Source organism: Lepidochelys kempii, chromosome 5 (assembly GCF_965140265.1).
Source record: "Lepidochelys kempii isolate rLepKem1 chromosome 5, rLepKem1.hap2, whole genome shotgun sequence".
Classification (NCBI taxonomy): Eukaryota; Metazoa; Chordata; order Testudines; family Cheloniidae; genus Lepidochelys; species Lepidochelys kempii.
In genome coordinates, this window is record NC_133260.1 from 118,377,613 (window position 1) to 118,398,025 (window position 20,413).

The window sequence follows — 20,413 nt, forward strand, 5'->3', positions numbered from 1 at the left end:
ACCAGAACTCGTAGATATTAAGGTTGGAAGAGACCATTATGATCATCTAGTCTGACCTGCTGCACAATGCAGGCCACAGAATCTCACCCACCCATTCCTGCAATAAACCTCTCACCTATGTCTGAGCTACTGAAGTCCTCAAATCATGGTTTAAAGACTTCAAGGTGCAGAGAATCCTCCATCAAGTGACCCATGCCCCATGCTACAGAGGAAGGCGAAAAACCCCCCAGGGCCTCTTTCAATCTGCCCTGGAGGAAAATTCCTTCCCGACCCCAAATATGGCGATCAGCTGAACCCTGAGCATATGGGCAAGATTCACCAGCTAGATACCCAGGAAAGAATTCTCTGTAGTAACTCAGATCCCACCCCATCTAACATCCCATCACAAGCCATTGGGCCTATTTACCATGAATATTTAAAGATCAATTAATTGCCAAAACCATGTTATCCCATCATACCATCTCCTCCATAAACTTATCGAGTTTAATCTTGAAGCCAGATGGATCTTTTGCCCCCACTGCTTCCCTTGGAAGGCTATTCCAGAACTTCACTCCTCTAATGGTTAGAAACCTTCGTCTAATTTCAAGTCTAAACTTCCCAATGGCCAGTTTATATCATTTGTTCTTTTGTCAACATTGATACTGCGCTTAAATAATTCCTTTCCCTCTCCGGTATTTATCCCTCTGATATATTTATAGAGAGCAATCATATCTCCCCTCAACCTTCTTTTGGTTAGGCTAAACAAACCAAGCTCCTTGAGTCTTCTTTCTTAAGACAGGTTTTCCATTCCTCGGATCATCTACTAAAATTCTGTTTATTAATCCCTACATTCATGACCTTACACTTCTCACTATTAAATTTCATCCTATTATTATTACTCCAGTTTACAAGGCCATCCAGATCCTCCTGTATGATATCTCGGTCCTTCTCCAAATTGGCAATATCTCCCAGCTTTGTATCATCCACAAACTTTATTAGCACACTCCCACTTTTTGTGCCTAGGTCAGTAATAAAAAGATTAAATAAGATTGGTCCCAAAACCGATCCTTGAGGAACTCCACTGGTAACCTCCTTCCAACCTGACAGTTCACCTTTCAGTATGACCTGCTGTAGTCTCCCTTTTAACCAATTCCTTATCCACCTTTCAATTTTCATATTGATCCCCATCTTTTCCAATTTAACTAATAATTCCCCATGTGGCACCGTATCAAACGCCTTACTGAAATCTAGGTAAATTAGATCCACTACATTTCCTTTGTCTGAAAAATCTGTTACATTCTCAAAGAAGGAGATCAGGTTGGTTTGGCACGATCTACCATGTTGTATTTTGTCCCATTTACCATTGACCTCAATATCCTTACCTACTTTCTCCTTCAAAAATTTTTCCAAGACCTTGCATACTACAGATGTCAAACTAACAGGCCTATAGTTACCTGGATCACTTTTTTCCCCTCTTTCTTAAAAAAAGGAACTATGTTAGCAATTCTCCAGTCATACGGTACAACCCCCAAGTTTACAGATTCATTAAAAATTCTTGCTAATGAGCTTCCAATTTATTGTGCCAATTCCTTTAATATTCTTAGATGAAGATTATCTGGGCCCCCCGATTTAGTCCCATTAAGCTGTTTGAGTTTCCCTTCTACCTCAGATATGGTAATATCTACCTATATATCGTCATTCCCATTTGTCATGCTACCATTATCCCTAAGATCCTCATTAGCCTTATTAAAGGCTGAGGCAAAGTATTTGTTTAGATATTGGGCCATGCCTAGATTATCCCTAACCTCCACTCCATCCTCAGTGTTTAGCGGTCCCACTTCTTCGTTTTCTTATTTATATGGCTATAGAACCTTTTAGTATTGGTTTTAATTCTCTTTACAAAGTCCAACTCTACTTGACTTTTAGCCTGTCTCACTTTATCCCTACATGTTCTGGCCGCAATAAGGTAACTTTCCTGTTTGTGGGTGAGGGCTAGATTCACAAAGAAACATTGACATGGGAGATTGAGCAGCATCACACCTAACTTTTAGGTGCTTAGAAAAATCACTGCAATTCACAAAGCCTGAGTTAAGTGTTTAGGTTCCCTACATGAAGAATGGGGAGAGACAGGCACCTTAGAAATGTGCTAGGCAACTCCCCACCTAAGGTAGTCAGTGGGAGATGCTAGGGAGAAGAGTATGTGCTAAACCTTACCCCTCTCATAGAGAGGGGTACCTAAGTCTGGGCTGCAGGGAGGCACCTCCCTCTGCTTGGAATTCTCAGATCCACTCTGCAAACGCTCTCTTGTTGTTAAGCACCTATGGGTTGTTGTTTTTTGTTTTGTTTTTCCAAGTCTGGGGGGGTGGCTGGGGGGGTGGTGAAGGATGGTATTCCCTAATAACGTGTAGCCCAGTGGCTAGGACACTCATCCAGGATGTAAGAGACCCCCTCATCAGAATATCTTATAGCTCTGTTGTTACAGCACTCACCTGAGAGGTGGCAGATCCCTCTTCAAACCCCTTTGGCCCATCAGATGGTGGTGGGTTAACTCAGGGGTCTCTCACATCCCAGGTGATTACTCTAACCATTGGTCCAAAAGTTATGAGTTTACTGTGATGCCATAATGTGTTTTGACACAGACATACATTTAAAATTAGATTTTTTTAAAAAACAACTGAAATGAACACCAGCCAAAAAGGTAAAATAATTATAATAAACAAAGCCCCTCTTTTCCATGGTAAGTTGGATCTTTTCAGAAAATTCTTCTCCCTTTGTTTGCTGCTCCAATTTCCTCCTGACTGTGTGTAATCAGGATCAATTATATTCCTTTTTCTGAAACCTCACAATATTACTTCAGGAGAACCGAAACAGAATGCCCAAGCAAATTTAATTGTTCAGTATGATGCCACTACGAGCAATATATATACAGACCAATGCCTCAGCAACCCCTACAGCACAAGCTTAAACTATTAAAACACCATGATAGTATAAAATGAACAGCTATAGTGGCACTAAATCATGGTCTTATTGTATTTGGCTGATTCTCCTGAATTCAAAGCAACTTTGATCTTATACTTCAAACTGTGTTCATCCCTAACATCCATTCTACTCTAAAAATTCCTGTCTCAAAATAAAGCGGCACATCCATTAGTAAAGAAATCAATTTTCTATATTGTGATGATCCCTCTGAAACAATCAGAATAATCCAAAAGGATACATAAGAATATAAAAATAAAAGAGCTCATGCATTTAACTACTGAATGGTCAAGAAAATTGCTCAAGGAAATGGCTTTCCTTCACCCCCTCCCTTTTCTTGTTATGCAGACAGAAAGTAGAAGACCAGAAGTCCGAAGTGCAGGCAATGTGATGTTTATTGGGGTTAGCTCCAAGCAAACATATCCACCGCTGTACACGCCGGCAGAGTCCATTTCCTAGTGTTCCGTTCCCAGCTCTGACGCCGCAGAACGTTTACCCCGTGTCCCCCTTCCCAGCTCTGATGCCACAGAGCCTTGGCTGTGTCCATGTTCCCCGTTCCCCCTTCCCTATTCCTACCTCCTCCTCCTTAGCAGGCCCAAATATACCTGCAGTGCACGCCCCTAGTCACACCTCTGACAACTTATGGTCATGTTCCATTTTGGAGGGTCCTGAGTCGAGGGTCTTCGTCCCACCTCTTTTATAACCCATGGCAGGGGTAAGGAGTGAGGTTGTGCTCTGGCCAAGGCCAGGCTTTTTTTTTTTTTTTTTTTTTTTGGCTTTTAGTGTTTCTTATGCCTCCCCACCCCCCAGCCTCCTTGCCTCTCCTAACTGGTTACTAGACCTTGGCTTGAGAGAGGAGCCAGGCAGCCTTTCTGTGTATGCTCATATATTACACTCCCACCATGCCCTGTAACACTAACTGCTCTATCCCTTATCTCTTCCCATTGTACTAAAAGCCCCATCTGGTTGTGGGAAATGCAACACATAGTGTCTTTGTTCTTCAGGCATATAAGATATAAGAGTATCAAAAAGTGAAACCCAAAATTCTATCTCAGGCTGACAAACAAGCCTATATACTAACATATATTATTGACAGTTCAATATGCATTGTGGATAACAAAGATGAACTTTTTAAAAAAAGAAAAACAATGATCAGATGTAACAAACAAAACACAGAAAAACAAAGAAGAGGTTTTCATGCCTTTCCCTCATTCAAATACAGTGATAAGAGTATCCAAGGGACTTCTTTAGGGCTGGGGACATATCTACATTATAATTTTAAATCAACCTATGTTAGGTCCACACTACCCTCCTTCTGTTCTTGGTGCACATCCTCTCCAGGACCACTTCCACCGGCTGGAGAGAGGCAGTGTAGGGGGCTGAAAGCCAGGGCTCTCAGCTCCCCAGAGCTCTCTGCCAAGAGCCCAGCTGACCCCTGGGGCTTCGCACCTCTCTGCTCCTAGCCAAGGAGATCTGCTCCTGGGGTCCAGTTGGCTGCCATGGTCCCAGCAGAGAGTGGGGAGCCGGCATCCCAAAGAACAGCAGGGCTCCCAGTGGAGAGCCCAGGCGGCAGCCCAAGCTGGGAGCCTGGGTGGCAGCCCGGCCTGGAGCAGAGACCCACAGCAGCCTGGCCGGGGAGCCAGGAGCTGGCTTTCTTCCAAGACAGCCAACAGCTGATGTAAGTAAGGCAGTGTCTATACAGACGCTGTGTCACCCTAAGTACACTGATATAAACTCTACATCTCTCGTGTCGGTGCAGTAGGGCACGTATATCAGCAGGAGCAAGGCTGTATTGTAGACACTGACATAGTTAGGTCAACATAAGCTGCCTGGGAAAATAATTTCTGCAGAATGACAACTTTGCCTGCAGTAGTTATAGTCAAGCATGGTAAACCAAGCATTATGAGTTTGGTTCAGCATACAATGGGTTACCATCTTCAGTGTCTGAATTGCAGAGTCATAATGCTGTGGTACCGTGTTATAAGACAAACACTGTCATAAACAAAGGAAAGGAGGGATGGTTTACTGATTGTTTACTAATGGAAAGACTTCCATTGACTACAATGGACTTTGGGTCAGGTCCTAAATACTTATTACTGGATCATGATGTGCCAAGGGAGCAGACACACAGAGAATTGACTGGTTAAGAAATCCAGGTTAATTTTGTAGATTAAGTTTGTCCCAGGAGGAACTCCTGGAAGCAGGGGTGCACTCCACCAGTTCTTCCCACCAAATAATTATGTGACTGCACCTCTGAGGAGGAGGAGTAGTTCAGATTTGAGTTTAATCATACTTTTCATTAGCACTAGAAGCTGCAGATCAAGCTTTACACAGCCCTAGATCTCCCTTTCTCCACCAACCCCTTTTAGGGTAAATGGAATTGTACTTTCAATAAGCCACCATTTGTTATACAGGTGCACAACCTGGGTGTGACACTAGATCTTGGACTGCCCTTGGATGTCAGGAGATAGTAATTGTTTTTCATGCAGGCCTGGTGACAAGAGTGTGACCCTTCCTCACCAACATGGACTTTGGCAGAATTACCCAGGCCTTTCCAAGATTTCATTACTGGAATGCTGTAGGAGCTACATATTGAAACAATTCAGTAACAAGGCAGTAGAGAATGTGGTGGCCTACTGGAGTTTCACACCAAGAGGAAATAACACCAGTTCTCAGGGAAAAGCACAGGCTATCAATGATTTCTGGGTGTAATTCTACGTATTGGTTTCAATCTATATAGCCTGAAATAGTTTGAGACCTGGTTACCTGACTGAGCACCTCTTTCCCCAAGCCATACTGTTGCAGTTATGGTGCATCAGTTCTCCTGATTATTACAGCTAGCTCTTTAATGCCTAGATTCAGCAAACCATTCCTGTTCAGCAAATTACTTATGCGTAGGCTTAACTTTAAGCATGTGCTTAAATTACATTGACTTTAATAGGACCTAAGCACATGCTTATGTCTTTTGCAGAACCAGGGCCTCAGGATTGAAAAGAGAAAGCCACTCTGGAAATACACTTCTGATTGATTTATTCTATTGCCAAATAATATCACCACTTGATTGTTTTATCTACTGTCTTGGTACCTTTGCGTTCTTCCTGGAAATATATGTATGTGTGTATGGAGACAGAGACTGAGAGATAGCTATAGATATAAAAACAGGAACTCATTGCTATTCAATGAAATTCCCCCTACAGGATCAAAGGAATTTTAATACTTCAGTATTGGAAGTAGCAGCAGCCTCTGAGACACATTGCCAATAATATCTCCAAGAATACACCACCATTATTTTTCCTTTAAACTATAACCCTCCAAATTCTTCCACAATTTTATTTTCAACTGTTAACTTCCCTATTTGTAGAAAGTCTAGAGAATATCAAGTCAAAGGATTTACTGAAAGTTACTCTTGCTGTATATAGCAATGGTGAAAAATCATCAGAGATAATTTACACTTTTTAAAAATTGTAAAGGTTACATGGATATTACATACAAAAGTTCAGAAATTTAAAAGATAATCATAAACATGTGCTTTTCAAATATTAGCTGCAAAAGGGCAACTTCAGTTCCAAGGCCAATCTCATTAGCAAGAAAGAAAATGAGCAGTAAGATGAAGAGTTTTTCCTTGTGTTGTAACAAGAGGTCAATGAGGGGCCAGCTTCAACATTTTCCTCATCTACAATGTAAAGGCAGCACGAAGTGAAATCAGACCTTGTCTCAGTTTAAATTCTATTATCTCTAACATTAACATATTTATTTGACGTTAGAGACAGCAGACCCATGGGAGAGCATGCAAAGTGTTTTATTTCCACTTGACTATTTCAGCAATACATTTATATGGCCCCTATTACCATAGTATTTAAGCACCTCACAAGCTTAAATGTATTTATCTTCACAATAACCTTGTGAGGTAGGGAAGAATTATCCCCACGAAGATCTGAGACACAGAGAGAGTAAGAGAATTGCCAAAAGATCACACAGAATATATGCGGCAAGACAGCAAACTGAACCTGGGTCTCCAGAATCTCAGAGTAGCATCCTAACCAAAGTAACATCCTGCCTTTCTCTTCCTTTGGCTAAGCCTTGTCTGTCCTTTGGGACTGACTGCAGAAAGGGTCCGGTTAGACTAGAAGGATGGGTGTGTGTGTGTGTCTGTGTCTGTGTCTGACTAGGAATTGGAGGAAGTACAGATTAATCTGAAACATAAAAGGAAAAGTGGTCCCTTACAGAAGCCCTGGTACTGGTATTATCAGAGTTAAGGTTTGGTTGATTTTTTCCATTACAAACCTCTTTCCTTCAAACCTTGTAATAATGTTGCTCTCCAATTACGGCTGAAAATTTGGTCTATACATTACCAAATCAACCCCAGATTTTTCTTTAAAAAAAAAAAAACACTGGAAAAATTCTTATTTTTTGAAATAAGAAGGTGGCAAGGGATTTGATTTAGAAACAGTCTAAGGCAGGGGTGGACAAACTTTTTGGCCTGAGGGCAACATCTGGGAATAGAAATTGTATGGCGGGCCATGAATGCTCACAGAATTGGGGTTGGAGTGTGGGAGGGGGTGAGGGTGAGGGTGAGGGTGAGGGCTCTGGTTGGAGCTGCGGGCTCCGGACTGGGGACAGAAATGAGGAGCTCAGGGTGCAGGAGGGGGCTCCGGGCTGGGGCTGGGGATGAGGAGTTTGGGGTATAGGCAGGTGCTCTGAGCTGGGACAAAGGCAGATCAGGGCTGGGGCAGGGGGTTGGAGCACAGGGGGAGGCTCAGATATGCAGGCTCCGGAGGGTGCTTACCTCAAGTGGCTCCCAGAAGCAGTGGTATGTCCCTTCTCCGGCTCCTATGCGGAGGCGTGGCCAGGCAGCTCTGCATGCTGTCCCACCTACAGGCACTGCCCCTGAAGCTCCCATTGGCTGTGGTTCCCAGCCAATGGGAGCTGCAGGGGCAACACTTGGGGTGGGGATAGCATGAAGAGTGGAGTCCTCAGGTGCCCCTATGCATAGGAACTGGAAGGGGGCCATGCCACTGCTTCCGGGAACCATGTGGAGCATCCCCCGACCCGGCTCTGCAGCAGGAGCTTGAGGGCCAGATGAAAATGGCTGGTGGGCCAGACCCGTGGTCTAAGGGGCAAAATGTAAAGATCACTGAATACAAACAAAAATTAAACACTATTCGATGTCTAAATCATCTACATCAAATTCCTCCACTTTTTTCCAACTATAATACACCATTTACGTACCTCAAGTGTGGGAGTGAGAAACCGCGTTGCTGAAAATATGAGGTTGAGAATTCCAAACAGGGGAGTCAGACATGCAATTTTAAATGGAAGACTTGTTTGTAGATCTGCAAGACTGCTTGGAAAAACCCATCTTACTTGCTCCTATGCTAGTTGGAATGCACACTTTAGTTCTATAGGATGTTAGAGGGTAGACAGCCAAAATGAACATCCATGAGAGAGCATAAGGGGAGAAGCAGAGAGGGAAGCTGTTGAAGGACTGTAAAGATTTAGACCAAGATAACGGATATAACAATATGAGAAAGAGAAGAAAAATACAAAGATAAGGATTGAGAAGTATAAAGGAGATGGAGATGGGGACAGCAGAGCAGCTCACAACAGGAGTTTGCCTGGGACTGGTAAGTATCCGAGTGTGTGTTTGTTTGCTTGCTGAGGAAGTATCCGAGCGTGTGTTTGCTGGGAGGGCAGTGTGAGAGCCTGAGTGAGTGTCTGATTGGCTGCTAGCCTGCAGGGGGCGGGCATTAGAGTGCCTGTTTGTTTGCGTCAGGGAAGCCTGGCTGTTTAAAAATAGCCAGAGCTTCGCGAACCAGCTGAGGGGCGGTGAACCAGCTGAGCAGCGGGGGACAGCAGAGCAGCTCACAGCAGGAGTTTGCCTGGGAGTTCGCCTGGAGTGAGCCCAGTGAGGCTTATGTCTTGCAAACTGCTCTGAGGAAGCTCATAGTAGGAAGGTGATATGGAAGGGGGGGGTTCAGCTGTTGTGACCTGCACTGGATGTGCCATGTTTGTCTTTCTTCCACAGGACAGAAGCGACTTTTTCTGTACAAAGTGCAAGCTGGTCTCCATATTGGAAGAGAAGATTGAAGGTCTGGAGCAACAGATAACGACCCTGCATTGCATACGAGAAACTGAGGATTTTCTGGACAAAACTCAGGATTGGCTTCTAGGGGCACAAAGCTCTAAAGATATAGAGCAGGTTGCACAGAGGAGCCAAGAGGCCAGTGAAGAAGCTTGGCAACATGTGACCTCCAGAAGAGGTAAGCGGAATGTCCGGGTTCCAGTAACACAGACACAGGTAACTAACCGCTTTCATGTTCTCTCCACAGGTACCGTTGCGGAGAGTGGACCAGATGATATGTCTGGGGCGAGAAAGCAGAAGGAGACTCCGCTGGTTGGAAGGCATGAGATGCGATGTCCTGAGGTTGAAGGTTCCACGACCACCACTCCCAAGAGGAGAAGGCGGGTGGTGGTGGTCGGGGGCTCTCTCCTCCGGGGGACTGAGTCATCTATCTGCCGCCCTGACCGGGAAAACCGAGAAGTCTGCTGCTTGCCAGGGGCGAAGATTCGCGATGTGACGGAAAGACTGCCGAGACTCATCAAGCCCTCGGATCGATACCCCTTCCTGCTTCTCCATGTGGGCACCAATGATACTGCCAAGAATGACCTTGAGCGGATCACTGTGGACTACGTGGCTCTGGGAAGAAGGATAAAGGAGTTGGAGGCGCAAGTGGTGTTCTCGTCCATCCTCCCCGTGGAAGGAAAAGGCCTGGGTAGGGACCGTCGAATCGTGGAAGTCAACGAATGGCTACGCAGGTGGTGTCGGAGAGAAGGCTTTGGATTCTTTGACCATGGGATGGTGTTCCATGAAGGAGGAGTGCTGGGCAGAGACGGGCTCCATCTTACGAAGAGAGGGAAGAGCATCTTTGCCAGCAGGCTGGCTAACCTAGTGAGGAGGGCTTTAAACTAGGTTCACGGGGGGAAGGAGACCAAAGCCCTGAGGTAAGGAGGAAAGCGGGATACCGGGAGGAAGCTCAGGCAGGAATGTCTGTGAGGGGAGGGCTCCTGCCTCATACTGAGAATGAGGGGCAATCAACAGGTTATCTCAAGTGCTTATATACAAATGCACAAAGCCTTGGAAACAAGCAGGGAGAACTGGAGGTCCTGGTGATGTCAAGGAACTATGATGTGATTGGAATAACAGAGACTTGGTGGGATAACTCACATGACTGGAGTACTGTCATGGATGGTTATAAACTGTTTAGGAAGGACAGGCAGGGCAGAAAAGGTGGGGGAGTAGCACTGTATGTAAGGGAGCAGTATGACTGCTCAGAGCTCCGGTACGAAACTAGAGAAAAACCTGAGTGTCTCTGGATTAAGTTTAGAAGTGTGTGCAACAAGAGTGATGTAGTGGTGGGAGTCTGCTATAGACCACCAGACCAGGGGGATGAGGTAGATGAGGCTTTCTTCCGGCAGCTCACGGAACTACTAGATCGCATGCCCTGATTCTCATGGGTGACTTTAATTTTCCTGATATCTGCTGGGAGAGCAATACAGCGGTGCATAGACAATCCAGGAAGTTTTTGGAAAGCGTAGGGGACAATTTCCTGGCGCAAGTGCTGGAGGAACCAACTAGGGGGGGAGCTTTTCTTGACCTGCTGCTCACAAACCGGGTAGAATTAGTGGGGGAAGCAAAAGTGGATGGGAATCTGGGAGGCAGTGACCATGAGTTGGTTGAGTTCAGGATCCTGACGCAGGGAAAAAAGGTAAGCAGCAGGATACGGACCCTGGACTTCAGGAAAGCAGACTTCGACTCCCTCAGGGAATGGATGGCCAGGATCCCCTGGGGGACTAACATGAAGGGGAAAGGAGTCCAGGAGAGCTGGCTGTATTTCAAGGAATCCCTGTTGAGGTTACAGGGACAAACCATCCCAATGAGTCGAAAGAATAGTAAATATGGCAGGCGACCAGCTTGGCTTAATGGTGAAATCCTAGCGGATCTTAAACATAAAAAAGAACCTTACAAGAAGTGGAAGGTTGGACATATGACCAGGGAAGAGTATAAAAATATTGCTCGGGCATGTAGGAATGATATCAGGAGGGCCAAATCGCACCTGGAGCTGCAGCTAGCGAGAGATGTCAAGAGTAACAAGAAAGGTTTCTTCAGGTATGTTGGCAACAAGAAGAAAGCCAAGGAAAGTGTGGGCCCCTTACTGAATGAGGGAGGCAACCTAGTGACAGAGGCTGTGGAAAAAGCTAATGTACTCAATGCTTTTTTTGCCTCTGTCTTCACGAACAAGGTCAGCTCCCAGACTGCTGCGCTGGGCATCACAACATGGGGAATAGATGGCCAGCCCTCTGTGGAGAAAGAGGTGGTTAGGGACTATTTAGAAAAACTGGACGTGCACAAGTCCATGGGGCCGGACGAGTTGCATCCGAGAGTGCTGAAGGAATTGGCGGCTGTGATTGCAGAGCCATTGGCCATTATCTTTGAAAACTCGTGGCGAACGGGGGAAGTCCCAGATGAATGGAAAAAGGCTAATGTGGTGTCAATCTTTAAAAAAGGGAAGAAGGAGGATCCTGGGAACTACAGGCCAGTCAGCCTCACCTCAGTCCCTGGAAAAATCATGGAGCAGGTCCTCAAAGAATCAATCCTGAAGCACTTGCATGAGAGGAAAGTGATCAGGAACAGCCAGCATGGATTCACCAAGGGAAGGTCATGCCTGACTAATCTAATTGCCTTTTATGATGAGATTACTGGTTCTGTGGATGAAGGGAAAGCAGTGGATGTATTGTTTCTTGACTTTAGCAAAGCTTTTGACACGGTCTCCCACAGTATTCTTGTCAGCAAGTTAAGGAAGTATGGGCTGGATGAATGCACTATAAGGTGGGTAGAAAGCTGGCTAGATTGTCGGGCTCAACGGGTAGTGATCAATGGCTCCATGTCTAGTTGGCAGCCGGTATCAAGTGGAGTGCCCCAAGGGTCGGTCCTGGGGCCGGTTTTGTTCAATATCTTCATAAATGATCTGGAGGATGGTGTGGATTGCACTCTCAGCAAATTTGCGGAGGATACTAAACTGGGAGGAGTGGTAGAAACGCTGGAGGGGAGGGATAGGATACAGAAGGACCTAGACAAATTGGAGGATTGGGCCAAAAGAAATCTGATGAGGTTCAATGAGGATAAGTGCAGGGTCCTGCACTTAGGATGGAAGAATCCAATGCACCGCTACTGACTAGGGACCGAATGGCTAGGCAGCAGTTCTGCGGAAAAGGACCTCGGGGTGACAGTGGACGAGAAGCTGGATATGAGTCAGCAGTGTGCCCTTGTTGCCAAGAAGGCCAATGGCATTTTGGGATGTATAAGTAGGGGCATAGCGAGCAGATCGAGGGATGTGATCATTCCCCTCTATTCGACATTGGTGAGGCCTCATCTGGAGTACTGTGTCCAGTTTTGGGCCCCACACTACAAGAAGGATGTGGAAAAATTGGAGAGAGTCCAGCGAAGGGCAACAAAAATGATTAGGGGTCTAGAACACATGACTTATGAGGAGATGCTGAGGGAGCTGGGATTGTTTAGCCTGCAGAAGAGAAGAATGAGGGGGGATTTGATAGCTGCTTTCAACTACCTGAAAGGGGGTTCCAAAGAGGATGGCTCTAGACTGTTCTCAATGGTAGCAGATGACAGAACGAGGAGTAATGGTCTCAAGTTGCAGTGGGGGAGGTTTAGATTGGATATTAGGAAAAACTTTTTCACTAAGAGGGTGGTGAAACACTGGAATGCGTTACCTAGGGAGGCGGTAGAATCTCCTTCCTTAGAAGTTTTTAAGGTCAGGCTTGACAAAGCCCTGGCTGGGATGATTTAACTGGGAATTGGTCCTGCTTCGAGCAGGGGGTTGGACTATATGACCTTCAGGGGTCCCTTCCAACCCTGATATTCTATGATTCTATGGTAAGAATAGACAGAGGATAACAGAGATAGCCAGAGAAATATCATAAGAAAGACAAAGAGCAGTGGGCATTAAGCATAATCAAGGTCTATACAACCAAACCTGAGGGCTTGTCTTCGCTACCGGTGTAAGTTCACCAGAGTTACGCTACTCTAGTTATGTTTTTCATGTAGCGTAGTCGACGTAGCTTCGGTCGACTTAGCACCGTGCCTTCGCTGCGCCACGTTGATAGGAGACGCTCTCCAGTCGACTTCCCTTACTCTTTTCGGGGAGCTGGAATATCGTGGTTGACCGGAGAGCGCTCTGTGGTCTTCACTAGATCTGCTAAATCGACCCCTGCTGCATCAATTGCAACAGTGTTGATCTCCCCATAGTGAACACAAGCCCTGAGTAACAAAAGTATGAGAAAGGAAGGCAAAAAAACTGGATGAACCATAGCAATGAGGATCACCACAAAACTCAAGCATCACCAAACAAACTGGAGTCATTGTGATCCAGGTTCAAGCCAGGATTTCTGCTAGCTGCACCCTCCTCTTCAAAAAGACCTTTCCGCCGTAAACATGTCACTCCCAACACTGATGCCTCCCTCTGCTCAAACACACCAACCAAGCAGTTTTTACCCCCAAAAGAGAAAAGTGCCATAGAATCCATAAAGTCCCACTAGGGACATCATTATTGTTATGATTTGACACAACAGAAACAGATGCTAGGATGATGGACGGCAGTATAATACCCTAAGGCAGGTAGGTAGTGAAGACAGTGGCAGGGGCCTTGTGTGTGGAAGGTCTACCCAGGAGGAAGGTTGCAATGGTGGTGGAAAGCAGACATAGCCTTCCCTTCACCAGGAGTGCTGCAGAGAGCCAGAGCTCCATGAGAAGCAAGTGTGCTGGCTGTAAGGAGCATGTGAACAAGGCATGGTGATTTAGCTAGACTTCACAGCATCTTCTGCCATCAGGGCTCCTGTCATAAATATAAAGGGAAGGGTAAACCCCTTTGAAATCCCTCCTGGCCAGGGGAAAGCTCCTCTCACCTGTAAAGGGTTAAGAAGCTAAAGGTAACCTCGCTGGCATCTGACCAAAATGACCAATGAGGAGACAAGATACTTTCAAAAGCTGGGAGGAGGGAGAGAAACAAAGGGTCTGTGTGTCTGTCTATATGCTGGTTTCTGCCAGGGATAGATCAGGAATGGAGTCTTAGAACTTTTAGTAAGTAATCTAGCTAGGTATGTGTTAGATTATGATTTCTTTAAATGGCTGAGAAAAGAATTGTGCTGAATAGAATAACTATTTCTGTCTGTGTATCTTTTTTGTAACTTAAGGTTTTGCCTAGAGGGGTTCTCTATGTTTTGAATCTAATTACCCTGTAAGGTATCTACCATCCTGATTTTACAGGGGGGATTTCTTTACTTCTATTTACTTCTATTTTTATTAAAAGTCTTCTTGTAAGGAACTGAATGCTTTTTCATTGTTCTCAGATCCAAGGGTTTGGGTCTGTGGTCACCTATGCAAATTGGTGAGGCTTTTTATCCAACATTTCCCAGGAAAGGGGGGGGGGTGCAAGTGTTGGGAGGATTGTTCATTGTTCTTAAGATCCAAGGGTCTGGGTCTGTGGTCACCTAGGCAAATTGGTGAGGCTTTTTACCAAACCTTGTCCAGGAAGTGGGGTGCAAGGTTTTGGGAAGTATTTTGGGGGGAAAGACGCGTCCAAACAGCTCTTCCCCAGTAACCAGTATTAGTTTGGTGGTGGTAGCGGCCAATCCAAGGACAAAGGGTGGAATATTTTGTCCCTTGGGGAAGTTTTGACCTAAGCTGGTAAAGATAAGCTTAGGAGGTTTTTCATGCAGGTCCCCACATCTGTACCCTAGAGTTCAGAGTGGGGGAGGAACCTTGACAGCTCCTAATAAATTTGGCTTTCCCCAGAAGAAACCCCCATTTATTTTAGGATTATGGAAACAGGATATTTTTTTAGATTAAGGCACTGGAGTGAAATTCAGGGCCTGTGAATTCAGTTTCCAGCTGTGACTCTTAGGCACCCCAATATTCACCACTGTCATGTAATTAGGATATGTTTTGCATAAAGTATGCCTTGTAAAGTATCATTCTAAGAGTCTTGGTCTTCTAGACATTAATATCTTGTTAGATTGTATGTGCTACCATTGTATGTGAAGTTATGAAGTTTGGCTATAATGTATGTGTTACTGAAACATGTTCTGAGGTTGAAAACACCCACAAGCAGCCTTTCAGGTACAACAATAAAAAGGCCAAACAATGTCAATGGCTTACTGAGGACATGCACACAAGCACAAGCATTGCCCCAGGAACTGGGTACAACAGAAACCTCTCAGAGATAGCACCACACAATGGGAAATGTTTGTCCCAGCTCACAGAAAAAGAGCTTTCCAGCAAGTGGGAAGGAGATACAAAAGGGGGAAAGGACATCATGATGGTACCTCACCCTCCTAACTACAACACACCTGAAAACCCTTGAGGAATAAAGAGTGAATTGTGGGAAGTGATGGTCCCAGGCTAGAGGGATTTCTAGTCTGTGTATGAAAACTGGGAAACCCAACCTGCAAAGCGAAGGCAGCTTGTGCCTTAAGAATCTGCCAGCCTGTTTATCACTCAGGGTGAGAATTTGCGAATTCATATCCTACCTATCTAGTATGTTAAGGTCAGTTTGCATTTTTGTTTATTTAGTAGGTAATCTGTTTTGATCTGTTTGCTATCACTTATAATCACTTTAAAAATCTAACTTTTTGTAGTTAATAAACTTATTTTATGTTTTAATGCAAATCTGTGTGTGTTTGATTAAGGTGTCTGGGGAAAATCTCAGCTTGGTTGACACAAATGTGCATGGTCCTCTTCACATTGAGGGAGAGGCGGACCGGGGGTTAAACCTGTATACTGGCCAGATTTGACCAGGGCAGGATGGTACTACTCGGAGGTCCTAGGCTGGTGGTTAGAGAGCCTGCATGTAACTGCAGCAGGGTATGTCCCTACCTGTGTGAATGCTGGGGAAACTGCAAGCTTGGAAGGCTTTCAGCTTGTCACAGCAACACAGTTTGAGAGGGAGCCCAGCCTGGGGGGTCAGAGGGCTCAGTGGTACCCCCGTTCTAGGTGGCACACCAGGGGAACCCATTACACTGGCTTTGCCATAGACTTCTTGTGTCACCTTAGCACAGTCACAAACTCTTTGTGCCTCAGTTCCTAATGTCTACAATGAAATAACAGTGTGCCTTATTCTCCTGTTTTTGTCCGTCTTTCCTATGTAGATTCTGATGTGTTTGGAGCAGGACTCCTCTTTCTGTGCATCTGTCCAGCACCCAACATAGGAGGGTCCTCAATCAGAGCCTCTAGGTACTACTGTAATACAAACAATTAATTTTATACCACAGCAGTCACTGTAGTATCCAAGAATGAATGGTGGTACCACCACCATTTGTCTTGCCTGATGGTGATTTTCCTCTGAAGCAATACCAGTCTGGGTGTCTCTAGCCCACAACAACTGATCAATACAATAAACGCTAAACACTAAAACAAGGACGTTCTCAGTGATGCGTCACAGACTTTTTAATATAGCAGAATTACTTTCCAGAGATACAAACTTTTCCAACCAAAGCCCTCCGAACTTTCCATTGGCTTTCCCTAATACACCCACATGGTATCATCAACCTTAAAAAAGTACCATGTCCCAGTTAGATCTAAAATGAGGAGCAACTGGGGGAGAGGGGGAATCACCACCCTATCATATTCCTTAGCTTGTATAAACTATGAAGTGCTCCAAGCCAAGATACAACTGACATAGGACAAGTGTGTGAGAGAAGAATATTGCAAGGTTCTTTTGAAAGTGTTGGTTTCTTTTAAGAAGCATGGAGAGGCTTATGAGGAAATTGAGGTGAGGACGGAACATAAAAAAAGAATAACAATGTACTGAAGAATACACTCACATGTGCACATAACAGAGTTTTCACATATGCTCACCTACATCTATCTAACATCCTTAAATCATCAAAAGGTTTGCTTGATGAAGGGTTTAAGTTCTGCAAGGTTTGGCCCTTTTGTCATTCTTCCTGTTTCACTTCTTAATAATAAAAGGAATTACCAATCATGTCTTGTGATAAAAGGGAACAACTCCCCAGGTTATAATTCTAATTCTAATTAAGGAGGAATATCAATAGGGTGGCAGCTTGTCACAGCATAATAGTCTCCAGCAGTTACATACAAAAAAATGGTAAATGACTTTGCATTTAAAAGCTGCATGTCAATTAAGTGCTCAGGAAAGTTACTCATGAAAGGAAAGGAGCAACGGCCTGGGAGAGACTGAAATAAGTATATTTTTACTGCCACACCAAAACCGGAGTTTGCTAATTCAATATCTGTTTATATTCCATATATGGATGCTGTTCCCTTGCACCATTAGGTGGTCTTCCCCTCACAAGAAAGTCATCCTCATGCCACCAAGACACACTGCAATGGACCACTTTGTAAAAGCTGCTTCTCAGTCCTCAGAGAAACGGGAAGCTTCCTCAAGGCCAAGCATCTAAGATGTGTGTGGTGGGGGTGATGTTCAAAGGCATCAGAGTGGAAACTAAGGACCATGCTGTGGCTGGTCCCAGTGTGGATACAAAAGCGGTTGGGGCCAGGGGGACAGAAGGATGGAAGAAGCCTTTCCTCATTGGTACTTCAGTCTCCAGAAGGTAGCCAAGCCATAGCCCCTTCCACACACTGGTGATCAGATAATGCTCAGACCCCTCCTCTTAAATAGTACCACATCCATTGCACTTTGTCACAGTTTCAGGGCAACCGTACCTGTATTACCCCCTCAGGGGCACACACTTCAGGCTCCCAGCTGTTCCCTCTCTTGTGTGAAGCATCTCACTTCCTCCGGACCAGTGTTAAGGCTCCCTGGATTATATTGTCATATTGTCAGCAAGCCAAATTGCCTAAACAGGCCAGTGCCTGCACTTTGCTTTCGCTCCAAAGGCCGTGTATGAGCAATGTATTACCCACTGTTAGAAGGAGCCATGTGGTAACTTACAAGCACCTTTATTCTTATGGCAAAAGCACTACAGAGAAAACATTAAAACAATTAACCTCCTATAATCATGGTAACAGCTCACCAGAGTTAACCCATCAGCCTTGTGGTTAAATCCTTCCAACTCTTCAGAGCTGGGCTCTCAAGGCAGCAGCCACAGAGCTTCCTGCAGTGGGGGGAGGTTTCTGGAGGTGGAAGTGGGTCTGATCTCCCCGAGAGCAGCCATACAGTGGAAGAACAAGTCCTATCCCTCCCCAGCCTAGCCACTAGCAGCTGGAGCCTGGTGAATGGTAGGAGCCCCTGGCTGGGGTGCCCCCAACCTTGCCCTTTTCCTCTCCAATATCTAGATTTCATGGGGGAGGTCTGATTTCACGGTCCGTAATGGGTTTTTCACAGCCATAGATTTGATATGGCCCTATACATAACCATTCATTTAAAATAATGGAACCTAAAGATGCTGCATGGTGTTGCAATATCTGTCACATCTCCCCCACTAGAGAGGCTACATATAGTCCTGGCCCACAATACATAAAAAACACTTAACATCATCAGGTCTTTCAAGGATATTGCAGGAAATTGCCGTATATGTCACACACTTATCAGAAACTCTGGAGGGAAGCTTCATGGAGTTTTCTCTAGGGCACTGCAACTCTGTATCAACCTCTACTTAGGCTGGACTATACCTTAATGGTACAATTTCACTCCAATTATTGAGATAAAGTACTGATCCTTTGACAATGACCTATAATATGGATTTTATTTCTGTGCTATCAAATGATAGAGTAGATGTAATCTTTTTATCTGATGGATATTTTATAGGTTATAGTGACATTTGCTCATCCTATCATTACTGATTTTGCTACTGTCTAAAATAATGTATTTTGAGTTATACCTAGATTTTATGTTTAAATGAAAAAGAGTCCTTGCAATCCGATGTAGGCAAGTAACTTGGAATGAATCATTTATATTACAAAATTTCATCTCTCTTTTAAAGAATTGTCTGCCAGCAGATTGAATAACAAGTAAATTTCAGAAAGCTGCAAAGTTATTTTACAAATAATTTCTGCTACTACTTCTGGATCTGTAGGTTACTTTCTATTAGTTCATTGTGAGCCTTTGCTAATTGACATTTGAGCTTATCAGGTAGTTCCGACTGGACAACAAGATCACATGGAACTCTCTCAATGTACTATTAATCAATTTTAAACAAATTTTGAATTAATAGTGAAGTATTTGCACTAAACATTAGGTTTTTTTCCCTGGACATCTTCAGAAAGCCTCCAGCTCAGCAAATGTGTAAGTGCCTTGCTGAATTAGCAGCTAAAGTGAACACAAAATGGCACATTTTTTTTTTTTTAAAGATAAACAGTTTTCCACAAACCTTATCACCACATGCCCAGTTCTAGTTCAAATCCAATCTAATTCATTGGGTGGGGATTTGTGTTCGGGAAATATAAATAACTCTTGAGAATGTGTGCAATATTATCGCGGTGTTTACAATTGATGGGCCTGCTGCCACACCACTATTTTAGTGTAAGTGTCATGGCTACTCAGTGTTGTGGTACACCAAGCCTTTGAAGGTATTCCATGCAGAGCCAGGGGTAGTATGCCTTGGAGTTAAAGCACTGAATATGCTTCATTTGCCAAGCCCTATAGGTGCTAGGATGGAGGGGTCCTAATATAAGCTAGGAACGCATCAACTAGAAGTAACGGAGGAGGAAAAGGACCTTGGAGTATTGGTTGATCATAGGATGACTATGAGCTGCCAATGTGATATGGCTGTGAAAAAAGCTAATGTCGTCTTGGGATGCATCAGGAGAGGTATTTCCAGTAGGGATAAGGAGGTTTTAGTACCGTTATATAAGGCACTGGTGAGACCTCACCTGGAATACTGTGTGCAGTTCTGGTCTCCCATGTTTAAGAAGGATGAATTCGAACTGGAACAGGTACAGAGAAGGGCTACTAGGATGATCCGAGGAATGGAAAACTTGTCTTATGAAAGGAGACTCAGGGAGCTTGGCTTGTTTAGCCTAACTAAAAGAAGGTTGAGGGGAGATATGATTGCTCTCTATAAATATATCAGAGGGATAAATACCAGAGAGGGAGAGGAATTATTTAAACTCAGTACCAATGTGGACACAAGAACAAAAGGATATAAACTGGCCACTAGGAAATTTAGATTAGAAATTAGACGAAGGTTTCTAACCATCAGAGGAGTGAAGTTTTGGAATAGCCTTCCGAGGGAAGTAGTGGGGGCAAAAGATCTATCTTGCTTTAAGATTAAACTCGATAAGTTTATGGAGGAGATGGTATGATGGGATAACATGGTTTTGGTAATTAAATATTCATGGTAAATAGGCCCAATGGCCTGTGATGGGTTTTTAGATGGGGTAAGATCCAAGTTACCCGGGAAAGAATTTTCTGTAGTATCTGGCTGATGAATCTTGCCCATATGCTCAGGGTTTAGCTGATCGCCA